The following is a 25,289-nucleotide window of genomic DNA, read 5'->3' as shown; positions in this document are numbered from 1 at the left end:
GCTAGTTGATAGTAAATCGGCAGGGTGCGATTGCACCTCGGTTTCAAAGTGATATCTCACCGTCGCTGTAATGTGCGTCCTGGTGGCTAAGCCAATTGGTTGCTGCTTATATATACGGTTCCACCGGAAGTAGATGAGCCGGAAACGGCTCACTGACATCACATCCGGTGCGGATGCCCCTGGGAAATGCGCATGCGCCGGAAGCCCACGGCCGCAAGTAAACAGACAATATAGGGCTGAAGGCGCTGGCGCCACCCATCGACCAAGATGTAGGCGGCAGATGAGTAACGAGGAGAAAAGAACCTCCTCATCCACCAGGGGCAGCCGAATGCCAGATCAAGTGACCGTCACAGATAAGGAATCGATCTGCTCTCAATGATATAGTGAAACAATCGCAAATAGTCAGCCAAAAAAAAAAAAAAAGTTAGTTATGCTAAAATCTTAAAAACTTCACATAACAAAAAACAACATAATGAAAAATAAAAAATAAGGATAATAATAAACAAAGTAAATAAAATATCACATAGAATAATGGGGAGCTGAAAAAGTCACATAGAAGATATTTTTCACTGGGGAAGGGCATATTTACAGATCACTAATTTTGGTAGGGATGAACAACAATCCAAATGCTTCCCAAATCATGTCTACTTATAAGAAGGGTTCAAAGGATAATGCTGTGTTCATTCCTGGCGGACTAGTTGCTTTTTGATTATAGATCCACTTAGCTTCTTGTTGGAGGATCTTTTTATCAAAATCACCTCCTCTTTCTTGTTGGGAAATTACTTTAAGGGCCAACAATAAGGTGAATGAGGGATCATAGCTATGGTTAAGGCCAATATGCTTACAGATGGGTGTGTATACTAGGCCAACATCAAGATAGTATAAATGATCCTGTATTCGTCTCGCAAATGTGCGTTAAGTTAATGCAATATAAAATGCACCACAGGTGCATGTAGCTAGATATAGCACACCCATGGCGCGGCAGTCAGCAAATGTCCTGGATTTAAGGTAGCTGCCTCTGGGTAGTGGACAGCTTTCACCCTCCTTGATCCAAGGGCATTGACCACAGTTTCCACATCTGTATGTGCCATTACCACCTACTGCTCCTTCCACTATTTCTAGTGGTGATTAATGGCTACGTACTAAGCTGTCCCTTTTCGAACGAGATCTCCTATAGATTATCTCTGGGCAATCTGAGACATATTTAGAAAGTATGGGACCTTCTGCAAGGAAATGCCAATTGTGGGCTACCAGTGTACGGAATTGGTCCTGATGGGCACTAAAAGCGGTGACTAGTTTTGTAGTGGAGATGTTACTCTGAACCCTCGGTTTGAAAATTAGTTGCTCGCGTTGGTTGGACCTAGCCCTCTGATATGCCTTTTTTAATACGTTTTTGCTGTATCCCCTATTAATTAGTCATCCAAAGAGCGCTTTTGCTTAAATTTCAAAATATTCCTACCTGGCGCAGTTTTGACGTAGTCTGAGATACTGACTAAATGGAATACTGCGTACCAGGGAGCGGGGATGGGCACTAGAATAGTGTAAGATGGTATTGCCAGCAGTTTCTTTACGATATAGAGTACTATAAATAGATCCGTCAGGATTGAGGAAGAGTCATAGGTCTAGAAAGGGGATACTAGTATCTGATTGCATAGTAAATTTTAAGTTGAATTGGTTGACAGATATAAATATAATTAATTCAGGGAGTTCATTGGTGGTGCCCATCCAGATGACAAGTACATTGTCGATGTACCTCCGTCATAATAAAATATGGTGGAGGTACATTGACGCACTGTCACCAGAGAATAGGATTCTCTCCCACCCCCCCAGGTACTGGTTGGCATACGATGGGGTACAAAAAGTCCCCATCGCAATCCCCTGCACCTGGAGGTAAGTGGACCCATTAAAAAGAAAGATGCTAGAGGTCAGAATATGTTTCAATAAAGTTGCAATGAAGTTGCATAATTTCCAATTATTCCTATTCTGTTCCCGCAGGAAACTTGAGATAACCTCAATTCCCTTCTGGTGGGGGATGCTGGAGTAGAGAGCCTCAATGTCAATGGCTACTAAAATAGCTCCAGTTGGAATAGTACTTATATATATATACATATATAGCAGATATAAAAGACAAAAATTATTGCAGCTCTGTCATTAGTGTCAACTCTGACACTAAACTCTGGTTATAAAACATAAAATTCTACTCCTAACTCATAAAAGTTCCTTCTACTGTTCTCAGCCTCCTCCAAATTCCTTTTTTTTACCTGCAGTGATCTGACTTCCTGTGAGAGGGTGGCTACCAGGACCGGGACAAGGGGTGGGCAGAAAGGATGGCTGCCCTAGGCACTGTAGTATCATGCATTATCATGTGGGGGGGGGGGGGGGCACCTCCAATAGATTGGGGGATTTGTGTTTGGAGTGGGAATTTGGAGGGTGGCAGGGGATGAGATATGTTCTAGGAGGGGAAATTAAGAGTGTGTGATAGGAATGGTGATTTGGGGGGATTTGTGTTGGGAGGGAGAATGGGGAAGAGGATTTGTGCTAGAAGGGATGATTGGGGGGTATTAATGCTAGGAAGGGAAATTTGGGGGGGTTGTGCTCGGGGGGGGGGGATTGGAGTGAGGGGAGAGGATTTGTGCTTGGAGGGGAAATTTGCACTGGAAGGAGGGGGAATTTATGCTTAGTGTTAAGCATGCAGATTAGTGCTCAATTGTTTTTTGGGAGGGGGGGTTCTGACACATAATGCCCATACATCTTGGGGGGGGGGGGTGCAGTTTCGTATGCTTGCCCTGGGCTCTAGATGACCTTGTCCTGGCACTGGGCCACTGTCACTGAGCCTTCCATCAGCCTGTACTGCAAAGGTGAGCAGGAACACCATACTGAAATTCATGCCAGACCCTTATCCAAGCACGCAGCCTAGCAGGCCAGGATGGGGGGGGGGGGGGGTCTACTTGTCCGAGTGGCAGCTGGTGCTCAAAATGTTTCGGGGGGTGTAAACAAACTGAAAAATTCTAAAAAATACTGTGCCTTCAACTGCAGCCACTGTGCCCATAAAATGCAGCCACTGTACCCCATAAAATGCAGCCACTGTGCCCCATCAAATTCAGCCACTGTGCCCCATCAAATGCATCCATTCTGCCCATCAAATGCAGCCACTGTACCCCATCAAATGCAGCCACGGTGCCCATCAAATGCAGCCACTGTGCCCATCATATGCAGCCACTGTGCCCCATCAAATGTAGCCACTGTGCCCCATCAAATGCAGCCACTGTGCCCATCATATGCAGCCACTGTGCCCCATCAAATGCAGCCACTGTGCCCATCAAATGCAGCCACTGTGCCCATCAAATGCAGCCACTGCGCCCATCATATGCAGCCACTGTGCCCCATCAAATGCAGCCACTGTGCCCATCATATGCAGCCACTGTGCCCCATCAAATGCAGCTACTGTGCCCATCATATGCAGCCACTATGCCCCATCAAATGCAGCCTCACTGTGACCCCCCCCCCCCACTCACTATCTGACAGGCACTTACCCCATCTGGGTGGCGGGTCAGGCAGCAAGTGACAGCGGCGAACTGTGGGACGGGTAACAGGTCAGGCGATGGCACCTGTGTCCTCCATGCTTCCCATGCGTCTCTTCTTCCCTTCTGCTAGGCGTCCAATAAAATCGCCTGTGCCTCCAGCCAATCAGGTGAGGGGTATTAGACCCGTGCTTCCTGATTGGCTGAGAGGCGGTTCATAGTTAGAAACACACCTGGGTGGGCTCCGAGTGCAATGCTCTGTGATCTGAGTCCACCTTTTTTGAAGCCTATTAGAGCCTACTGCTCTAATCGGGTGATTAAACCCCCCGCTGTAATTCAGGCACCCGACATCCGAAAAGGGTCCAGACGCCTGAATGGGGGTTGCCACAGCCGCCATGGAATCTATCCATTCTACATATAGGAGGGTGGCGTGATAGAGGGGGCGGTGCCCATGCGCCCTTAACCACTTCCCGACCGGCGCACATTTGAATTTCCCGCTGTGCCATTGCGTGCGCACCGGCCGGGAGCTCCGTGAGATGGGTCGCGGGTCCCGCGGACTCGATTGCCGCAGGGTCACCCGCGATCACCTCACTGAGAGGACGAACGGGGAGATGCTGATGTAAACAAGTATCTCCCCATTCTACCTAGTGACAGTGTCACTGATCTCTGCTCCCTGTCATCAGGAGCAGAGATCAGTGATGTGTCACAGCTAGCCCATCCCCCCTACAGTTAGAACACATCCCTAGTACTGACTTAACCTCTCTCTGCCCCCTAGTGGTTAACCCCTTCACTGCCAGTGTCATTTACACAGGAATCAGTGCATTTTTATAGCACTGATTGCTGTATAAATGACAATGGTCCCAAAAACATGTCAAAAATGTCCGCTGTGTCCGCCATAATGTCGCAGTCACAATAAAAATCACTGATCGCTGCCATTACTAGTAAAAAAAATTATTAATAAAGATATCATAAAACTATCCCCTATTTTGTAAACGCTATAACTTTTGCGCAAACCAATCAGTAATCGCTTATTGTGATTTTTTTTACCAAAAATATGTAGAAGAATATGTATCGGCCTAAACTGAGGAAAAAAAACATTTTTAAATTATTTTTTGGGGACATTTATTATAGCAAAAAGTAAAAAATAATGCGTTTTTTTCAAAATTGTCACTATTTTTTTTGTTTATAGCGCAAAAAATAAAAACCGCAGAGGTGATCAAATACCACCAAAAGAAAGATCTATTTGTGGGAAAAAAAAGGACGTCAATTTTGTTTGGGAGCCACGTCGCACGACTGCACAATATTCAGTTAAAGCGACGCAGTGCCGAATCGCAAAAAGCGCTCTGGTCAGGAAGGGGGTAAATTCTTCCGGGGCTGAAGTGGTTAATGGACAGGCTGCTCCTGGTGACATGTTAGGTATCTATTTACTTGGCGTAACATCGTCTTTTATACTTTAAGGGATTGTAAAGGCAGAAGGTTTTTTTATCTTAATGCATTCTATGCATTAAGATAAAAAAAACCTTCTTTGTGCATCAGCTCCCTTCAGCCCCCCTAATACTTACCTGAGCCCATCTCCCCTCCTCCCTGCTGCTGTCAATCAAAATCAGTCAGCTAATCAGGAGAGAGAGGGGGCTGGGCCGGGTCGCAGCTTCATGTCTGAATGGACACAGGGAGCTGTGACTCGGCTCGAGTGTCTCCATAGCAAGCTGCTTGAGGGAGGGGCCAGGAGCACAGATGAGGGACACCCAGAAGAGGAGGATCTTCTGTTCTGTGCAAAACCAACTGCATAGAGCAGATAAGTATAACATATTTGTTATTTAAAAAAAAAAAAAACAAGACTTTACGATCACTTTAAACAAAAAAAATGGGTTATATATTGTGTTCTTTTGCATTAAAATTCATCAAAATTTTTCACGAGGAAAAATTGCGTTTGAAAAATCACCGTGCAAATTCCATGTAACATAATAAAATTGCGACACCCACCATTTTATTCTCTAGGGCCTCTGCTTGAAAATAAATACAATGTTTGGAGTAATTTTCTAGCAAAAAAAAAAAAAAAAAGGATTTTTTTACATGTAAGAGAGAAATGCCAGAATTGGCCTGGTAGGCAGTGTTAATTTCGTCTACTTAAATATTTTAGTCGACTAAATGAATACTATTTTAGTCTACTAAAATTAAAACAATTCAAATTACTAAAATACGACTAAAATTAAAATGACATTTTAGTCAAAAGACTAAAATACAACTAAAACTAAACTGAATTTATATTATTATACATTACAACGGCTACATCTGTGTCTGTAGTGCATGTTCAAACCTTAATACCATAAATAATAAACATGTTATTTGATTTTTACTCCAGGAGTATATATTTGGCAGTTCTAAAGAAACAATGCATTCAAATTTAACTAAACCCATTAGATTTTAGTCCACTAAAATGTACTGGAGATTTTAATTGACTAAAATGTACTGGAGATTTTAATTGACTAAAATGTACTGGAGATTTTAGTCGACTAAAATATGACTAAAACTAAAATGCAGTGGCGGCCCATCCATTAGGGGCGCACCGGCACCGCCGCCCCCCCCCCCCCCTCCCCATTCATGCATCTGGCCCACTGATCTACATACAGGACACATGCATTCCAATGGGGGGGGGGGGTTGGAAGCACCAGATTAGAGCCAGAGGCGCTAATAGGCTTCAAAAAAGGGTGGGCTTGGGGCGCAGAGCACTGTGCTCCGAACCCACCCAGTTGTGTGAGAATAGCGAATGAATATTCACCATTCTCACACTGATTCTCCTCCCAGCCAATCTGGAAATGGGTCGTCAGACCCATTTCCTGATTGGCTGAAAGGAGAAGCGAGGCAGATAACCACTAAACTAAATAATATATATTTAAAAAAATAATAATCTCGCCACACCCATCTCAAATAATTAGTGTTTGAGTATTCAGCAGTCTCATAGAAGATTGAGGGGTATAGAACATCAGAATATTTATACACAATTGCTGTATTTTATATTTAGTATTGTCTTTCTATTTAGCAATGAAGTGTGGTGGAGCAGTGCCTGTATCACGGCCATATAACAATAGCACGGTTTTCAAACGTCTGCCAAATAGACTAGAATGTGATTGTGAATCACTTCCTTGCCACACATATAATGGCATCCTCAACACCACATCTTCTCATCTTCTGGTCTCCGACCTTCCTCCCGGCATGCACGGCGCCGCACTCTACAGCTAGAGACGGAGGTTTAATCTCATTGGCCGAGAAACTCCTTGGCCGGAAGCTGGATTTGTTCCCCGGCAGATTTAAAAGTTCATGACATCACTCTCTATTGAGCTCGTGTTGTGCTGGTTTGTCAGTGTTCTTAGTGTCTGATGACTGTCCGGCCGGGTCCGCAGCTGATCGGCTTATAAGGAGCTTCATCTCTAAGGACAGGTCTGTGGCCTTGCAAATGGAGATACACACACCACACGTTCTATTCTAATGTACTTAGCCTGTAGCACTGAAACACATGAGCAGATGCATGTATATTCGTAAAATCGCGATGATGCTATTGAGTGACCATACACACAGACAGGGAAATAGTAGGGGGTTGTCGCCTGCTGCATTCTATTTGTGCAATGTTGTATTGTAGATCACCCAGCTCCTCTGCCATTCTGTTGGGCTGAATAATACAAATAACCCCTGACAGCTGTAATCAGCGGATTGCTGGCTGATCCTGAAAGCTGAACAAGCCATTCTAAACAGCTAGTAATAGAGCCTGAAAGCTACAAATTCTGTCATGTAATGTGCCTGACAAAAGTGTATTGATGTATGGTTCATGCACGTTGCCTATTGTGTATATGAGTTATACTTTAAGTGGTGTTGAACCCAAACGTAAACATTTTATTATATTGCAACCTACCAATTCTTAGATGTGGTGGCTGCATTCGTTTTCTTCCATTTATTTTCACCTGGTGTGCTATCCAGTAAGTCTGTTTGTTTTTCAATGGAACAAGCTGTTCTTCAGATGTAGCAGTTACAGGGATACGACAAACCATTTTACCACAGACAAGGGTGCTTTTAAAGTGATCAGATTTATTTATGTTAAACCTTTATGCCAAAGTGGGGGGGGGGGGGGGGGACCTGTACTGTAACTGCTTATTAGGGTTGTCCCGATACTAGTATCGGGACCGATACCGAGCATTTGCGCGAGTACTTGTACTTGCTCAAATGCTACAGATGCCTAATCCAACATCTGGAAGAGGCGGCGCAACCAGAAGTCAGCAGGCGGAGTAGAGAGCTTGTCTTCAAGTATTGGAACTAGGTAAGCTGGTAGGGGTGCAGGGCGCTGCCAGGTTATCCATCGGGATCGGTGACCGGAGCTGTCACATTCAGCAACGGAAGTGGCCGTCAGCGGTTGAACATCCCAACGCCCATCTTTGGTACACCCTGCTGCAGTAAGCCAGCAGCAGACACCTTGTTACACCCAGCCCATATAGTTTGGGCTGGGTGTAGACAAGATGTCTGCTGCTGCTTTTATGCGGGCAAGTGAAAGGAGTATCAAGATGGTTGATGCAGACAGCATAGCATTCCTTTCCTCTCATGTCCTCTATTGCTGGCTGCATATCAGTGCCCATAAGTGCTGCCTGTCAGTGCCCATCAGTCAGTGCTGCTTAATCAGTGCTACCTATCAGTGCTGTATTGTGCTTTAAAAAGTATCGGTATCGGCAAGTACTTGACAAAAAGTATCGGTACTTGTTCTTAACGTGGTATTGGGTCAACCCTACACTGCTTATAAAGTATTAGCTGTAGTCTGGCTTTAAAGTGGTTGTAGAGGTTGAAGGTTTTTTTTCCAGGAGAGTGAGAGAGAGAGAACTAAGTCACAGCTGTATGGGGCTTATTGACACACAGAGTGGGGCTCAGGAGCAAGCATGCACCAGTGCCCCCATAGTAAGCTGCTTGCTAGTGGGGGCACTGGTCAAGGGGGAAGAGCTAGAAGTGCTGGTGGAGGACCCAAGAAGAAGAGGATCAGGGCTGTTCTGTGCAAAGCCACTGCACAGAGCAGGCAAGTATGACATGTCTGTCAAAAAAAAACAAAAAAAAACAAACCTTTAATACCACTTTAATGTGTTAGTGGTGCCTTGAGGTTTCTTCAAGGGTGCCTTGGCAAAATGCCTAAATTATATACAAGCCGGTGTTTGGATGAAGCCTGCCTTTTAGTTACACAAAGCCACAGGTTTTCATTGTGCACCATTACAACCTTCTAGCTGCTGGTGTCCTAACGACCAATGGCTTCATCAGTTGATAAGGAGGATGTCAGTTTCCTGCACTGATCAATGTAAAAAATTACACATGAAGGGGAGGGATTAACACTAGGGGGCGATCAAGGGGGTTAACTGTGTTCCCTGGGTGTGTTCAAACTGTAGGGGGATGGGCTACCAGGGACATGACAGAGCTGTTCCCGATCACTGGGAACAGTAGATCTGTCAGAATGGGGATCCGCCTTGTTGCCTCTGTACTAGGCGATCACGGGTCACCGGCAAGCAACGATTCTGCCTGACTCGGGGGCGCAAGATGTACGGTTGGCACAGGGGAGCCAACCTGCCGCAGTAAAACTGCGGTGGCTGGTCCTTAAGTGGTTAAAGTGTTGCTGAAGCCCCAACTTTTTCCCATTTCCGTCTTTCAGGACAGCACCATAGAGAGACCTTGGCTCCTCCCCTTCTGAGGAAACACCGCCTTCAACTTAAAGCTTTAAACCTCACCGCTCTCCCCCGGCCCCTCAGTTCTGGTGTTTCCTCCGGTGGGGAGACATCGCAAGGAACCAGGGCCGCACAGCTAGGGAGGCTGAGGCTAATTGCAGGCTGACCAAAGGGGGCGCTCTCTCTCTGGCTCTCTCCTGCTCATTTTTTCTAAGAAAGCTGCAGTCTAAGGGGCTAGGGTGGCTGAGTACCTTTTAGAAGACTGCACATCACGCTCCCCCAGCTTCTCTTAGTGAAGTTGTAAGCTGGGGGGGTCCGTTTTCTTTCTTGCCTAGCAGTGGCTTAGGCGGAGGCACAGAAGACCGCCCTGCACTTGCAGCCAGCGTGGGAGCTCTGAGCGCTGGGTCGGAGGACGGGTGACGTCATTTCCGGCGGAGGTCGATGTTTCCGTCTGACCCGTGACTTCCGGTTCCGGTCGCGGTGTTGAAAACGGACCGCGCGTTCGGCTGGTGCTGCCTCTGACCTGCTGTGGGGACAGCACACAGGGGCTTGGATCACCACTGCACTCTAAGGAGATGTCGGAAGCAGAGGCTTCAAGAACCGCTCCAGGAGAATCCTGCACCAGCCACTCTAAGGTAAGAGGAACCCTGGGGTGGTGTTCCCTTACCGCTTCCTGTAAAGCTCCACAGGTGTAGAACTCCCCCTGGTGGTGAAGGGGGGGAAAGGGTTGTGACTGGGTCCCTGGTGATGGTTGGTCCCGGGAAGTGCACCCCTGGTGGCCCTCCGTGGTAGTGCTGGTGAAAGTTTGCTGATTGCTCCCTACTTTTAACTTGTTTTCCAGGGCAAAGCTACAGAGAAAAGCAAGTCGCCCCACAGTGCCAAGAAGAAATGCCCCTCATGTAAAATCACAATGGGGGAATCTTGGTCTAAACCCCTTTGCAGGGATTGTATAGAGGGGCTAGTAAGGGAGCAATCTGGAGAACAGTCTTCAGATTTAGCAGCATCCGTGAAAGAACTTTCCAATACGGTGCAGACTTTTAAAACATTATTTGCCAGTCTTCAGTTGCCACAGCCGCAGGTTGTTTCTCCACCAGCACAGCAGAGTGTTCCTCAGTCCTTAATGGATGCTCCCTCGGGAAGTGGAGAGAATCCAGGAGGTGCCAGATTCGAGGTTGAGGAAGAGCCTGATAGCGGGTCCTCAGATCCCCAGGGGGAATCAGAGGGAGAGGAGGTGGAAGGGGAATCCACAAGATCCTCTCGCTACAAGCTTTCCCTGGAGGAGGTGGAGGAGCTCCTAGGAGCCATTCATACCACCCTAGGAATCCAGGAGGAAAGGAAAAAACTTTCACTCCATGACCAGATGTACAAGGGACTAGGGGAACATAAAAGGAAGGTGTTCCCGGTCCATGAGGTCTTAGTCGACGCCATCAAAAAGGAGTGGCAAGACCCCGAAAGGAAGCCTTTCCTTTCAAAGGCACTTAAGCGTAGGTTCCCCTTTGCAGAAGAGGAGGCGCTGGTATGGAACAAATCGCCTAAGCTAGACGCAGCCTTTTCGCAGGTCTCCAGGCACACTGACTTGGCCTTTGAGGACATGGGGGCACTCCCAGATCCCATGGATAAAAGGATAGATTCCCTCCTGAAAAAATCCTGGGACTCTTCCATAGGGAACCTCAAACCTGCCATGGCGTCCACGGTGGTGGCACGAAACATGGAGTATTGGCTAACGCAAATTAAGGCGCATATAGAGGCGGGTACGCCTAAGGAAACAATCCTTTCGTCTTTTCCCATGCTCCTTAAAGGAATAGCTTACCTGGCAGATGCGTCAGCTGAATCGGTGCGTATGTCTGCAAGATCAGCCGCATTGTCCAATTCGGCAAGAAGAGCCCTATGGCTTAAAACATGGCAGGGAGATACCGCATCCAAGGTTAAACTCTGCGGCATTCCTCTCACGGGGGATTTGCTTTTCGGGCCAGGTCTGGAAGCTGTATTGGATAGAACGGCTGACAGAAAAAAGGCATTTCCTTTTAAAAGAAAACCGGCAGAGACTAAAAGAAAGTCTCGGCCGTGGAAGAAGTTGGACCCCCCAAAATCTGATCAACAGAAAAAGGGGTGGGGACAAAAAGGGAAGGGGCGTGGGGGGGCTATTTTTCGCCCTCCTGAACAGCCCAAAAAGACAAAGTGACAGAATAACGGTGGGAGGAAGACTGGGGGCCTTCCTTCCACAGTGGGAGATGATCACCTCCAACAATTTTATTTTGGAAGTCATAAGAAGAGGGTACAGGTTGGAGTTTGCAGAACCTCCACCATGCAGACTCCTCGTAACCACGCTTCCGAAATGTGCAGAGAGGTCAGCGGCTCTCCTTTCCTCCCTCCAGGAGTTGGAGGAACAGGAGGTGGTAGTTCGAGTGCCAGAAGGAGAGACGGGCAGAGGCTTTTACTCCCACATTTTTGTGGTGCGCAAACCCTCGGGGAAGTTCAGGCTCATCCTGAACCTGAAGCCTCTGAACGTCTCTCTCACCTACAGGAGGTTCCGAATGGACTCAATCTATTCGGTAAAGACACTTCTTCCTCCAAACTGCTTTATGGCATCGATAGACTTGAGGGATGCCTACCTGCACATTCCCATTGCAGATCAGTGTCAAAGGTTCCTCAGGCTGGCAATAAATACCAGAGAAGGGACCTTTCACTGGCAGTTCAGGGCCCTTCCCTTCGGACTATCCTCTTCCCCCCGCATCTTCACCAAAGTTATGGTAGAAGTCTTGGCTTTCCTACGGATCAGGGGCATTTCAGTGATCGCTTATTTAGACGATCTACTACTTTTTGCCCCTTCCGCGGAACAACTGTCGCAGGACCTGCAGTTGACAAGGAACATCTTAGAGGGTCTAGGTTGGCTCTTAAATCTGGAGAAGTCCAATCTGACTCCTTCGCAAAAAGTAATCTTTTTAGGTTACCTGTTGGACTCAACAAAACAAAAGGTCTTCCTGCCTATGGAGAAAATCCAGAAGGTAGACAGGGCAATGTCGTTACTCCAGGGCAGCCAACAGATATCAGTAAGAAAGGCTATGTCAGCCTTGGGGTTACTGACGGCAGCACTTCCAGCAGTCCAGTGGGCAGGATTACACTTTCGCCCCTTGCAACTATTTATCCTGAGCATTTGGGACCACAGTCAGGAATCTTTGGATTCCCTGATAACTGTACCGGACCAGGTCAAGAGATCCCTATGGTGGTGGCGGAAAGAAGCCAATCTCTCTCAGGGTCTGGAATGGGTTCTGCCGGTGTCCAGATGCGTCACGACCGATGCGAGTGGCATGGGTTGGGGGGCGCATATGGGGGACCGGGTGGCTCAGGGAGGCTGGCGGAAGGAGGACGCAGGAAGATCCTCCAACTGGAGGGAGCTGAAGGCAGTAGCCTTGGCACTCAAAACTTTTCAAAAGGAACTTCAGGGACAGCATGTGAGAGTCCGGTCGGACAACTCCTCAGCTGTAGCCTACATAAACAGGCAGGGGGGTACCAGGAGCAGACCTCTGTGGACCCTGGTAGAAAGTATTCTCAGATGGGCCGAATTAAACGTCCTATCCCTCTCGGCAGTGCATCTGAAGGGGGATCAAAATCTGGTGGCGGATTACCTCAGCAGGAAACGGCTGAGGGAAGGCGACTGGGTTCTGAATCAGGGGGTTTTCGAAGCAATATCCCAGAAATGGGGAAGGCCATGCATAGACCTCTTTGCCTCGAGAGAAAACAGGAAGGTGCATCTCTTCTTCTCCCTAAACAGGTGGGATGGAGCTCTAGGGATAGACGCACTGGCGCAGAGTTGGGCTTTCGACAGGTGTTATGCCTTCCCCCCACCTGTACTAATCCCAGCCGTCCTAAGAAAATTCCAACTGGAAAACACAACTCTCATTCTTATTGCGCCACATTGGCCCAGGAGGCCTTGGTTCTCCATCCTGAGAAGTCTGGCAGCGGAACCCCCCTGGCTTTTGCCAGTTCAGGAGAATCTCCTTTCCCAGGGGCCAATCTGTTGTCCCCAGGTGGGGAGATGGAGCCTCGCGGCTTGGCTACTGAGGAAGAACTGTTGAAGAACAGAGGTTTCTCAGATAGCTTGGTAAAGACCCTCCTTAACTGCAGGAAAAAAGAAACCCAGGTCATCTACCAAAAAACATGGAGGCGTTTTAATAGCTGGTGTACAGAAACTTCTTTTGATACTCACAGCTCTATAGCGGTCTTAGAGTTCCTGCAGGCAGGGGCGGACAAGGGGTTAGCCCTTGGCACCCTGAAAGGACAGGTTTCTGCTTTGAGTGTGTTTCTGGAGAAGCAACTAGCCTCCGATCCTTGGGTCATTAGATTTTTTAAAGCATTGAGTAGGCAGAGACCTCTGAAGGTCCCCCCCCTTCCCAATGTGGGATCTTTCCTTGGTCCTACAAGCACTTACAGGGGAACCCTTTGAGCCATTGGAGACGTGTACACTAAAATGGATTAGCCTCAAAACGGTGTTTTTGGTGGCAATCACTACGGCAAGAAGAGTAAGTGAACTCGAGGCCCTCTCCATTAGGGCCCCCTTTTTTCAGATATTCCCGGATAGGGTAATTTTTAAGGCCGATCCGGCCTTCTTACCGAAAGTAGCCTCGGTTTTTCATAGAGGCCAGGAAATTGTTTTGCCCACCTTTTGTTTGAATCCTGTGAGGGAACAGGAACATAGGTTTCATAAACTAGATGTAAGAAGGTGTGTCCTGCAATACTTGGAGGATACAAAACCATTTAGAAAATCTGATTCCTTTTTTGTGTTATTTTCAGGAACCAGGAAGGGAGGCAAAGCCTCGAGGCGCACTTTAGCTAGGTGGCTAAGGTTAGCTATCAGTCAGGCTTATATAATTAGCGGGTTAGAAGCCCCCAAGGGTATCAGGGCACACTCCACAAGGGCAGTGGCGACCTCTCAGGCCGAGTGGGCTGGTGCGTCTCCGGAGCAGATCTGTAGAGCGGCAACGTGGTCTAGATTCGACACGTTCGTGAAACACTACAGATTGGACCTTCTGTCAGCAAAAGACCAGGCTTTTGGGCGTAAGGTTCTGCAGGCAGTAGTCCCACCCTAAGGTAAGGTGCTCGCTCATCCTCTCTATGGTGCTGTCCTGAAAGACGGAAATGGGAAAATCGGAGTTACTTACCGGTAACGTCCTTTTCCAGGAGTCTTTCAGGACAGCACAGTTACCCACCCTACTGTAGGGATATTCGTGAAGGAATTCATCGCAGAAGAACGTCAGGTAAGATCAAAGTTATTATGACGTGTTCTTGTGTCTCCCCAGCTAACCGGAGGTCCTCTTGAAGAACTGAGGGGCCGGGGGAGAGCGGTGAGGTTTAAAGCTTTAAGTTGAAGGCGGTGTTTCCTCAGAAGGGGAGGAGCCAAGGTCTCTCTATGGTGCTGTCCTGAAAGACTCCTGGAAAAGGACGTTACCGGTAAGTAACTCCGATTTTTATTTATTTATTTTTTTTACAGGTTACAGTTCTGTAGGGAGCTCTGTGTATCCATTCAGACATGGTACCTGGCCCTGCCCCCTCTCTCCCCTAATTGGCTGGCTGACTTTAAATGACAGCCGCGGGAGCCAATGGTGCTGCTGCTCTGTCTCAGCCAATCAGGAGGAGCGTCCTGAATGGCTGAGGGGATCGTGGACGTCGCTGGAGAGAGAAGGGGCTCAGGTAGGTAATTTGGGGGGGGGGGGGGGTGTCTCTGCTACACACAAGGTGTTTTTTTTTTTTTTTTTTTTTTTTTTTTATTATTGTAATGCGTAGAATGCATTAAGATTAAAAAAAACAAAAAAAAAAACTTCTGACTTTACAACTCCTTTTAAGTTGTGTTGAACACCTTTTTTGTTCCTGTGCTAGTGAAAATTGTTACTAAACCTAAACTTTTTTTTTTTACCTTAATGCATTGTTTGTATTAACCACTTGCCCACTGGGTACTTATACCCCCTTCCTAACCAGGCCAATTTTCAGCTTTCAGCACTCTCACATTTTGAATGACAATTTACTTAGTCATGCAACACTGTACATGTTACATTTTTGTCCTTTTTTATGTGTGTGGTTAAAAAAAAAAAAAAAAAAAACAAACTTTGGTATTTAATCGCCTTTGGGTTTTTTATTGCGCTATAAATAAAAGGGCATTTTCTTTGTTTTTGTTATAAAATTTTGTAAATGTAGTCATTTTTCTTCATAAATTTAGGCCAAGATTTATACTACTACATATTTTGGTTATTTTTACCAAAGATCAGTGTATATTATTTGGTCTGTGTGAAGGTTAGAGAGTCTATACGCTATGGTAGCTATCACTGAAAATTGATCACATCTGATGTACTGACAGCCTATCTCATTTCTTGAGACGCTAACAAGCCAGGACAGTACAAATAGCCCCCGAACGACCCCTTTTTGGAAAGTAGACATTCCAAGGTCTTTACTAAGAGGCATGGCGAGTTTTTTTTCACGTGGGTTTTTTTTTTTTTTTTTCACAAAAAAATAAATAAATAAAAAAATTGTCATTAACAGGTTATTTCTCACATGGCACATGCATACCACAAATTACACCCCAAAACACACGCTGCTACTCCTCCCGAGTATGACGATGCCACGTGTGAGAATTTTTTTACAGCCAGGCCACATGCAGGGAGCACCGTCGGGTGTTCTAGGGACATAAATTACGCATATCATTTCCTGACAACCAATCCAACACATTTGAAGGCCCTGGGGCACCAGGACAATGGAAACGCCCACAAAATGCCCCCTTTTTGGAAAGAAAACACCCCACATATAATCTGAGGCATAATGGGGTCTTTTGAATGTCATATAATTTTTTTTTTTTTTTTTTTCTTTCCCACATGTTTTTGGAAAATGTGGAAAGAAAATGAAAATGCATTTTTCTACCAATTTTTTACGGCACTGACGAGTATCCACTGATAGGGTGGCTCTAATGGGGCACTAACCTGGGCACTGCTGGGGCACTCCTTGGCACTGATGGGGCACAATTCCGCTCTCAAGCAGCCTCGCGCTGCAGCTTCACCCTCCTATCCTCACATGATCAGTGTGAGGAGGGAGAGACCTAGACGTGACGCCAGTTTGACAGTGATTGCTCCGTCCAATTGGACAGAGCGATCACGTTGTAAAGGGCTGCTGGGATTGGCACTTTACCCCGATCTGTGACGTGCTTGGTCCCGAGAACCCAGTAGTCACGGACATTCCCGGGTGTGTGATTCTGGGATGACGTCATAGTACACCCTCCCCAGAGTTATCCAACCGCAATGTAGCGGTCATGCAGCTATGGCCCAGTCGGCAACTGGTTAAGGTAAAAAAAGTTTTTAATTTCCCTGTGCCCACCTTCCCCCTGTGTGAAGAGTAAGCAAAGGGAAAAGAGATCAGCGCTGTGCACAGCTGCATCTCTATTCCCACTCCTTTTCACACAGCAATCGAGAAGCAACAGGACCTATTGCCTCCTGCTGCTGTCAATCAAATGCAGTGAAGAGGAAGTGGGGGAATGCAGCTCCATGAAGACACAGGCCAAGAACGCACAGGCCACACTTCTGCCCATAGCAAGTGTCTAATCAAAAAACGAACAGTCAGCGCAAAAACCATCAAAACAAAACCAAGCTGCTGAACACTAAAGGCAAATATATAAATCCTTTCATGTAATGCAATAAAAATATATAGTGCAGCGCTAAATATCGCAATCAATAATTAGAAATGTCCATAGATGGAAAAGACCAATAGATAACAATGGTGATGCAGGGTGCTGTCCTGCCAAACTAAAATTTTGGGGAGTAGAAAAGGTTATACCCCACTGGAGAGGAGGTAATTTCATCAGACAATTAAGCCGCCGTGAGTCTTTCTGGGTGTATGAGACACATGTTGGAGTACCCACGGGGCTTAATGTCGAGTTTGATTTGAACTGTTTTATTTCCGATCGATAATTAGTTATTAATAATTGTAAAGTTTTTTTTTTTTTTGGTTTTATTTTGGTGATTATAGGATTGCCAATCATCTATTTGAATAACGGATGATGATTTTATTGTTAAAGGTGGCTGCAGGGAAGTGTCTACTAAGTACATATTTTTAAATAGTTTTATTTTTATGATAATGTTAGAGCAATTTTTTAAAAAAACTTTCCGAATATGATTCGGTTTGGGATTAATTAAACTTAGCAGTACTATATTTTGATTATAATCATTGACAGTGATCAGTTTAGTACTGTGGTGATAATTAGTCCAGCGTCCCAGTGTTATACAGAAAGCATAGGTGCATTGTTTTCCTCCTCTGTTTACACTTCCTACTGCTGACGTATGGCTAAATAACATCACACCTCCTTTGCTTACACTTTTCTCAGCTGAAGGGCGGCTGGGAGCAGCATGTGACCCAGCCTCACCCTATCACAGCCTGTCTTGAATAAAAGAAGGAGGCAACCACTGACGCAGTCAGTCACATGACCGGACGTCGCATCATCGCGATGACGCGATTGCGCCTCATTTACATACTGAACTACGCCCCACTCCTGAGTGTCAGCCTATAGGAGTGGATGGATGCCTCATATGTACACTCAGGAGGTGGGTGCTTGTTTAAGCAGGAAGTCATGTGATCTGGCGTTGTGTCATCACAATGCTGATCACTATGGCAACCGGCAATAGCATAGAGCTTTGTATACTTCCTATTCCTGAGTGGTGCGTTCCGATTGGACGGTCACCACTCGGGAATTAATTAGCAACAGATGACCGAATGAGGGGGTTTTATATAAATTATTGACTAGACCTAGGGGACCCTAAGACCGCTGAGGAAGTCCTATAGGACGATACGCGTGCGGATTGGTTTTATCCCGGTTTAGACGTCGCTGCAGCCGCCTTATCATTGTCATCTGTAATTAACATGCGCCTTAATGCCTAGCACTGGTCATAGTGATATATATGTGAGTACCTGTCTTTTTTAATAAAAGGAATTACTTTTTAAGCTATACAGAGAGCACTATGTATTTTCTTTGTTTATTCCATGCAAATTTGGAAGAAAATTGTTGAGCCCTATTAAAGAGTTCCAGCTTTCCAGTCAAGTTACCACCCTGACCACTTAAAAGTGGTGAAAGCGTATGAGACCTTCCTATTAGTTCAGGGGTCCCTTTAACAAGGTGAGCAGTTTGACTGGCAAAAGGGGGAGCGCAGTTTGAAGAGCACTTTGGATTTGCATGAAGCACCCTGCATCACCGTTGTTATCTATTGGTCTTTTCCAATTTTTCTATGGACATTTCTAATTATTGATTGTAATATTTAGCGCTGCACTATATATTTTTATTGCATAGCAAGTGTCTGTCTGGATTTGGACGTAAGAAAGGAGGAGCCAAGATCGCCATCTGGTCCCTAGAAGAGAAGGATCAGGGCCACTCTGCAATACCACTGTACAGAGCAGGTAAGTATAACGTGTTTAAAATTAAAAAAAAAAAAAAAAAAAAAAGCATTAACACTTTAAAGCTAGAAGATGCAGGGAGTATTGGATGCCAGCATGTAGAGAGGTGCAGCGTGGTGCGACGGTAGTAAACACTCAGTCCAGTTGCAGAAAACAGAACTTATATTAATGCAAAGGTTCAACAGTTTACGAGCCCAACAAGAAAACTCATAATGCAGCAGCAATGTGTAGCAGAGTAGAGCCCCATACACACTACTAGATTTTCTGCAGATTTTTGTCTTCAGATTTACCAAAACCATATAATATGAGGTAAAGATTTCAATTTGTATGCAATCAGGTAGGCCCTTACACTACATGGTTTTGGTAGACAAAAATCTGCAGAAAATCTAATAGTGTGTATGGGGCTTTAGTCTTGTTTTGCTGAGTGTCTGTCTTGAGGGACAGAATGTGGTCTGCCAGGTCCGTGCTCAAATGAGGAGATCTCCAGAAAGGATGGCATGTGCCTGTCCTGTTCCCTACTTGTCTGGAACCTCCCTGACATTCTTGTCCTGTCCCTACACTACCCACACGTGAAATGCGCCCTAAGACTCGGAGCCCGAGTCCTAAAAAGGGTTGTCTTGACGCAAGAAGGCTGCCAGTCACATAGGGCGGCAGCATTAAATTGGATCCATGGAACCATGTTCCTCTTGATTTCCTCTCCAACTGCAATGCTGCTACAGACCAACACCACCTACACTGGAGAAAGTAGACTGCAGCAGCGAATGCTTTTGTAGGCAGGTGCAATCTGTCCTCCCCTTCAGGACAAAGTGGCGAGCTAGGGACTGGCAAAAGAAACCACAATGCTCAATAAAGATCAGGTATCCAGTGCTCCCTTGCATGTTGGATGAAGTGGATTTTTCACAAGCTTATTCCTTGTGATTGAAGCTTTACCTGTACCATTTTGTAAATTGGTGAAACAGATTTTCATTCTTTTATAAGGTCCGTTTCTGGTTTGGACAACACAACTTTTTTTTTTTTTTTTTTTGTACGAAAATTCGGAATTGGCTGTCGAAAGTGGTCCCACTTTCACGTTTTTACCTACAGGTAAGCCTACAATAAGGCTTACCTGTAGGTAAAATAAATATCTCCTAAACCGTACAGGTTTAGGAGATATTTATTTTACCTACAGGTAAGCCTTATTGTAGGCTTACCTGTAGGTAAAAATGTATATGATATTCACCTTGCTTTCAGCCGCTGACGTCAGCGGCGCATGCGCTCAAAGTCCGGTGGATGCTGCCGGAAAAATCTGAGTTTCTTGCCGGAAAAAGTACTCCTGTGCGTTTGCGTGGGAGTGACGTCATCGCGTCTCTGGCCACTCACAGCGCCGGAGCCACAAACCGCAGAGGGAACATGTCAGCTCCCTCAGCGGTGACCGAGAGGTGATGCAGGCACTTCATTCTAAGGTAAGTATTTCATAATGAGCTAGTAGCTCATTATGCCTTTGCCTTACAGGGGAGGGCATACAACCACTTTAATGACCAGGCCATTTTTTTTTTTTTTTTTTTTTTTTTTTTTGTGATGCAGCACCGCGTCGCTTTAACTGACAGTTGCGTGGTTGTGCAATGCTGTACCCAAACAAAATTCATGTATCCCTCCACAAATAGCGCTTTCTTTTGGTGGTATTTGATCACTAGCTGTGGTTTTTTTTTTTTTTTTTTTTTTTTTTGAAGAAAAAACTTTTATTTTTTTTTCTATAATAAGTATCCAAAAAAAAGATGTAAAACCAATTTTCTTCATCAGTTTAGGCCAATATTTATTTTTTATTTTAATTTTTTTTGTAACGGGACTGCGACATTGCAGAGGACAGATCGGACCCATTTGATACTTTGTTTGGGACCATTGACATACATACAGCGATCAGTGCTATAAAAATGCACTGATTCCTGTATGTGTCACTGGCAGGGAAGGGGTTAACACTAGGACGATCAAGGGGTTAGAAACACCTCCTAGGGAACACTTTTAACTGTGGGGGGGATGAGACTGATTGGGAGTACAGAGAAATTGCTGTTCCTAATCACTAGGAACAGACTATTACTCTGAACTCCCCTGCCAGAACGGAGATCTGATTGTTTACATTGACAGATCCCCGTTCTGGCTCTCTGTAGAGTGATCGCGAGTGGCCGGCAGACATCGCGGCCACACGCATCGGCTCCCTCGACGTGACCATTGTAGCTGTTAAAGGGACCACCGTACAGCTATGGTGATTCGCGGGAATGAGCCGACCTGTCACCGTATAATGCCGCCGGCTGGTCGACAAGTGGGTTAAACAGTGGGTAAGCATCCACTAGGGATTGGTCCCACAGAAAATAATGATCCTGATTTGTTTAAAATCTTCATTATACCATTCAAAATAAAACAATTTAAATTCTGAACCATTTCATTGTGGCATGTGACCGGTTACCAAATCACTAAGGCCCCTTTCACAGTGAGGCGGTTTGCAGGCACTATTGCGCTAAAAATAGCACCTGAAAGTGCCGCTGCTTTGTCCCCAGTGTGAAAGCCCCAAGGGCTTTCACACTGTAGCGGTGCGCTAGCAGGACGGTAAAAAAAGTCCTGCTAGCAGCATCTTTGGAGCGGTGAAGGAGTGGTGTGTGTGTGTGTGTGTGTGTGTGTGTGTGTGTGTGTGTGTGTGTATACCACTCCTGCCCATTGAAATCAATGGGGCACCGCGGCTATACCGCCGGCAAAGCGCCTCTGCCGCTAGCCGCTTTCTCGGCCGCTAGCGGGTGTAAAACCGCCCCGCTAGCGGCCGAATACCGGCGGTAAAGCGCCGCTGATAATAGAGGCACTTTATCGTCGATGCTGCCCCAGCTTGAAAGGGGCCTTAAGTGGCCCTCACTGTTTAGGGTTGAGCACCCCTGTCATAGACTGTACTTCCATCTAGTGACCTTTTGGGCATTGCTCTTAGTGGCTTCGGTTTTGCAACAGCTACATTGCTTGTTATTCACTCCATCGATAAAATTTTGCTTTTCTAACAGTGTTGCATTATTATCCTTATTACCTACTCTGCATGTTTTAGTGAACTTCAAGTTAAAAGTACCTTCTGTCTGATCATTTGGCCAATCATGGATCTTGTAATCTGATGTATGATCGAACGATCAGACAGAACAATTGCGGTAAAAGGATTTTTAAAGAGCCTGCGTCTAAGCATGGTGGATAAATAGTCAATTCCCTGGAGGTGAAAGGTTGAGGCCAAGGACCTTGGCCACCACAGAAAGTAATTAGAGACTTCCAGAAGGGGAGAGGGCTATACTAGTCAAATGACTAGTCAAATTTTCTAGCCAATATGGTCGTGAATAAAACCATAGGTATTTTTGACAAACTAATATAAGCTTACTTGAAAAATCTCCTTTCATGTTGTGAGTTGTGTTTCTGTGCAATATATTATATTTGTCACTTCAGAAGAACAGTTTACAGCAGATCCATGACTTGCTGGGGAGCAACTGGAAAGTCTGGTTGAATTTTGGCTTCTAAATCTTTCCAGTGTACATTCTCTGCTTCTTTCAGGTGGTACTTTTTTTTTTTTTTTTTCTCTGTTATACCATTGATTCATATTGGCAGAAAATATTTCTTCCCAAAGAAATGCTACAGTCAGTCATAGGGTTGCTTCAGTGTCATCAAGATCTGTCTCTAAGGCCAGTGATGTCAACAGTAGGTCTTTTGAATTCCATGATCCTAGCAGTTCATAGGGCTAGATTTCACCAGCATCCTCCTAAAGTGTATTTTTCAGATCTGTTATTGTCACTGCCAAATCCTTTGATTTTCCAAGTAAAGCTTCCCAGCCAGTTAGAGATCTATCTGGTGGTGGAGAAATTAATAGATGTGCTCGGATGTACTCATGTGACCCAAATGTAGTACCGCCAAAAAAGGCACTGAGGAAAAGCCGCAAGGCTTTGCTGCCGATCTCTTAGCCAAAATGGTGGAGGCAGCACCCGAGAGCCGATTGAAAGACAGCGCTGGATTCCTGGACAGGTAAGTGTGCTAATATTAAAAGTCAACCGCTACAGTATTTGTAGCAGCTGGCTTTTTTTTTTTTTTTCCCCTGAAGGAGCCTGGAGCTCTGCTTTAAATTTCCACCATTTATTTTATGTTTGGAATGTTAAAACAATGCTTCTGTCATGCTTTTAATACATTGTACAACATCATATGCAGTTTGGGAACTACCATTTAGATCTAATGTACATTGATGTATGTATTAAAATACAGGCGGTCCCCTAGTTACAAACATCCGACTTACGAACGACTCCTACTTACAGAGGGAGACAACAGGAAGTGAGAGGAAATCTATCCCTAGGAAGGGAAATTCACTCCTGTAAGAGTTATTATGGAAAAAAAGGTACCTCCACTGATGCTTTATCACCAAGGCTTATTTCCACAACCCAAAATTTTCAAAATCCTATTGTCATTGGGACAGAAAGTGAGGTGAAATCTTCTGAACAGGGGCACACACAGCAAAACAAACTTTACAGGGGTGATAACCCTTCCCTATGTTATCCAAAAAGCTTAAAAATAGTTTGTTTGGCTGGAGCTACACTTAAAAAATATACCTGTTCTGACTTACAAACAGATTCAACTTAAGAACAAACCTACAGACCCTATCTTGTTTGTAACCCGGGGACTGCCTGTAACTTTTAAATAAAGAATTTGTAAAAACATATAGCCAAAAAAAAAGTGTGGCCACACTTCTGTTTTAAAGAAGTATATCGCTTAAAATCCATTGATTGCACTTGTAAAGGTATAACTTTCTAAGGCTAATTGACCTCTCATGTGGCATCATTTTCTGGAGAGTTGCCATCCTGATTCTTTGGTTGTTGGTCATGTTGACACAAGGAAGAAGTGGTGTGTACATTATATAAAATGCATATTGACCTTTTTATAGTGCTCATTATAGTAAAGGTTTGAAAACTTTAAGGCAACACTCCTAATGGTTTACTTTGTTTACACCTCTCTGAAGTAACTAAGTGTTTTTGATTGTATAGTTTCAGCTACTTTGCAGTAAAGCAAGAAATCAGGAAAACCCTGTAGTAAATGTAACATGCTTTTATTAAACAAGAATGTTGCATACACAAACTACTGTACTTACAATTGTAGGAAAAAACAGGACATGGAGTACTACAAATATGCATACAAAATGCACGTACAAGCTATCTAACCTTCCTAGCAAAGGAGCCTTGAAAAAGGTCTGTTACTAAAGGCATACACTAAAAAGTCACTTTGCAGACCAACTCTAGTGCCAGCTAGGACTCAAGGCATCAAACTGCAGGAAACCAGGTTCTTGCTATTGTTTCTCCCTAGTAATGTAGCTTCTAGTATCATCCCCTCTGTAACTTCAAACTTTAGATGGCACTGTAGCATCATATATCTCAAAAGGTCAAGCTATTGGTAATACTTATTGACATAGCTTTGGGTCCATGTTTTTTGGGGGGGAGCTACTCCTAAAACCACTTCAACAGTTAAAAATTTGTACATTGCTTCAATATACCCCCAACAATATGTTCTTATTCTAAGTTGTTGCTGCCAAACAAGCTGCTGACTAGGTCTGTGCTTTGAATTTACATCGAAAAAATACCATTGTAGGTCCAGTTCATGTCTTGTTTACTTTATTGCCAGTCGAGTCCTGATAAAGGGGGCACTTAGACCCCCAAAACACATTGGCTACTTTTTGAATTGTACTCCTGATGGTTAATGGAATAAAGTTGTATCTGGACCTCTTAGGGCTCTTTCACACGGTCAGCTGTTCTGCCGCATGTTTTGTTATATTGAAATTCCAAGACTCCAGGCACAGCGATCACTTGCAGTTGTACATTGCGATTAGCTGCGTTTGAACATACATCTTTGTCATATATGTTTTTATAGTTGTTTTTTTTTTTTTTTTTTTTTTTTTTTTTAATACATATAGAAAAAAGGATCATCAACAATGTACATTAGATACAGGTGGTAGTTATCAAAGTGCATATGTTATACAAATGTATTAAAAGCATGACAGAAGCATCCATTTAACATTACAAATCTTACCATCTCTAACCATTTATTCTATTTGAAAAACATTTCAAATCCTCAATTGCTCTGTGCATGTCAGGAGATTTTATCCGATAGCTGCGATTCACCATTTTATATAAAAGAATTAACTAATACCCTTTGTACAGACAATACATCCTCAATTAATGGGAGCTTTTAAAATTTCTTACTGGTGTTATCTAGCTATTTTATACAGATTGACAAAGATTATCCTCTGATAGTAACTTGGTTATTTGTCTACGGGATGTACAGAACTCCCCATTCTCTTTTTATAAAGCAGGCCTTTGGGGTTGTCCTTTAATTGAATTAGATATGGACAGGCCTTGGGAGAGTTCCTTCACCTTTTATACACCTAGATCGAAGTTGGTAAAAGATTTGGAAAAATGTTGTTCATTAATATATTAATGATATTTTTAAATAAATGTTATATGTAATCCATACGTGTGCATTTTGGTGCATCTAAAAGCTCTACAAAATCATGTTAACAAAGTCCTCCTATGTGGTGGTTTTTGTGTGACAGGCTCTTTAATGAGATATGCAGGGCCTCCCCTGTGCTCCTGCTTCTCTGCAGCCTTCCAGAGACATATACTGCTCTTATAAACGCTTT

General features: G+C 44.7%; 1 protein-coding gene across 2 annotated transcripts in view; it reads left to right on the top strand.

The window, feature by feature from the left end:
* The first annotated feature begins 6,776 nt into the window (after positions 1–6,776).
* The window catches only part of MELK (maternal embryonic leucine zipper kinase), a 102,675-nt gene continuing 84,162 nt past the window's right edge, over positions 6,777–25,289 (top strand). The window contains exon 1 of one of the 2 annotated variants that reach the window (XM_073591757.1): positions 6,777–6,959. The gene's annotated coding sequence lies outside the window, so the exon portion shown is untranslated. The remainder of the gene's footprint in view (positions 6,960–25,289) is intronic. The other variant, XM_073591749.1, reaches the window with a different exon arrangement.

This window comes from Aquarana catesbeiana, linkage group LG01 (genome assembly GCF_042186555.1).
Source record: "Aquarana catesbeiana isolate 2022-GZ linkage group LG01, ASM4218655v1, whole genome shotgun sequence".
Classification (NCBI taxonomy): domain Eukaryota; kingdom Metazoa; phylum Chordata; class Amphibia; order Anura; family Ranidae; genus Aquarana; species Aquarana catesbeiana.
Note: the sequence above shows the minus strand (reverse complement) of the source record. Positions and strands in the feature narration are given on the sequence as shown.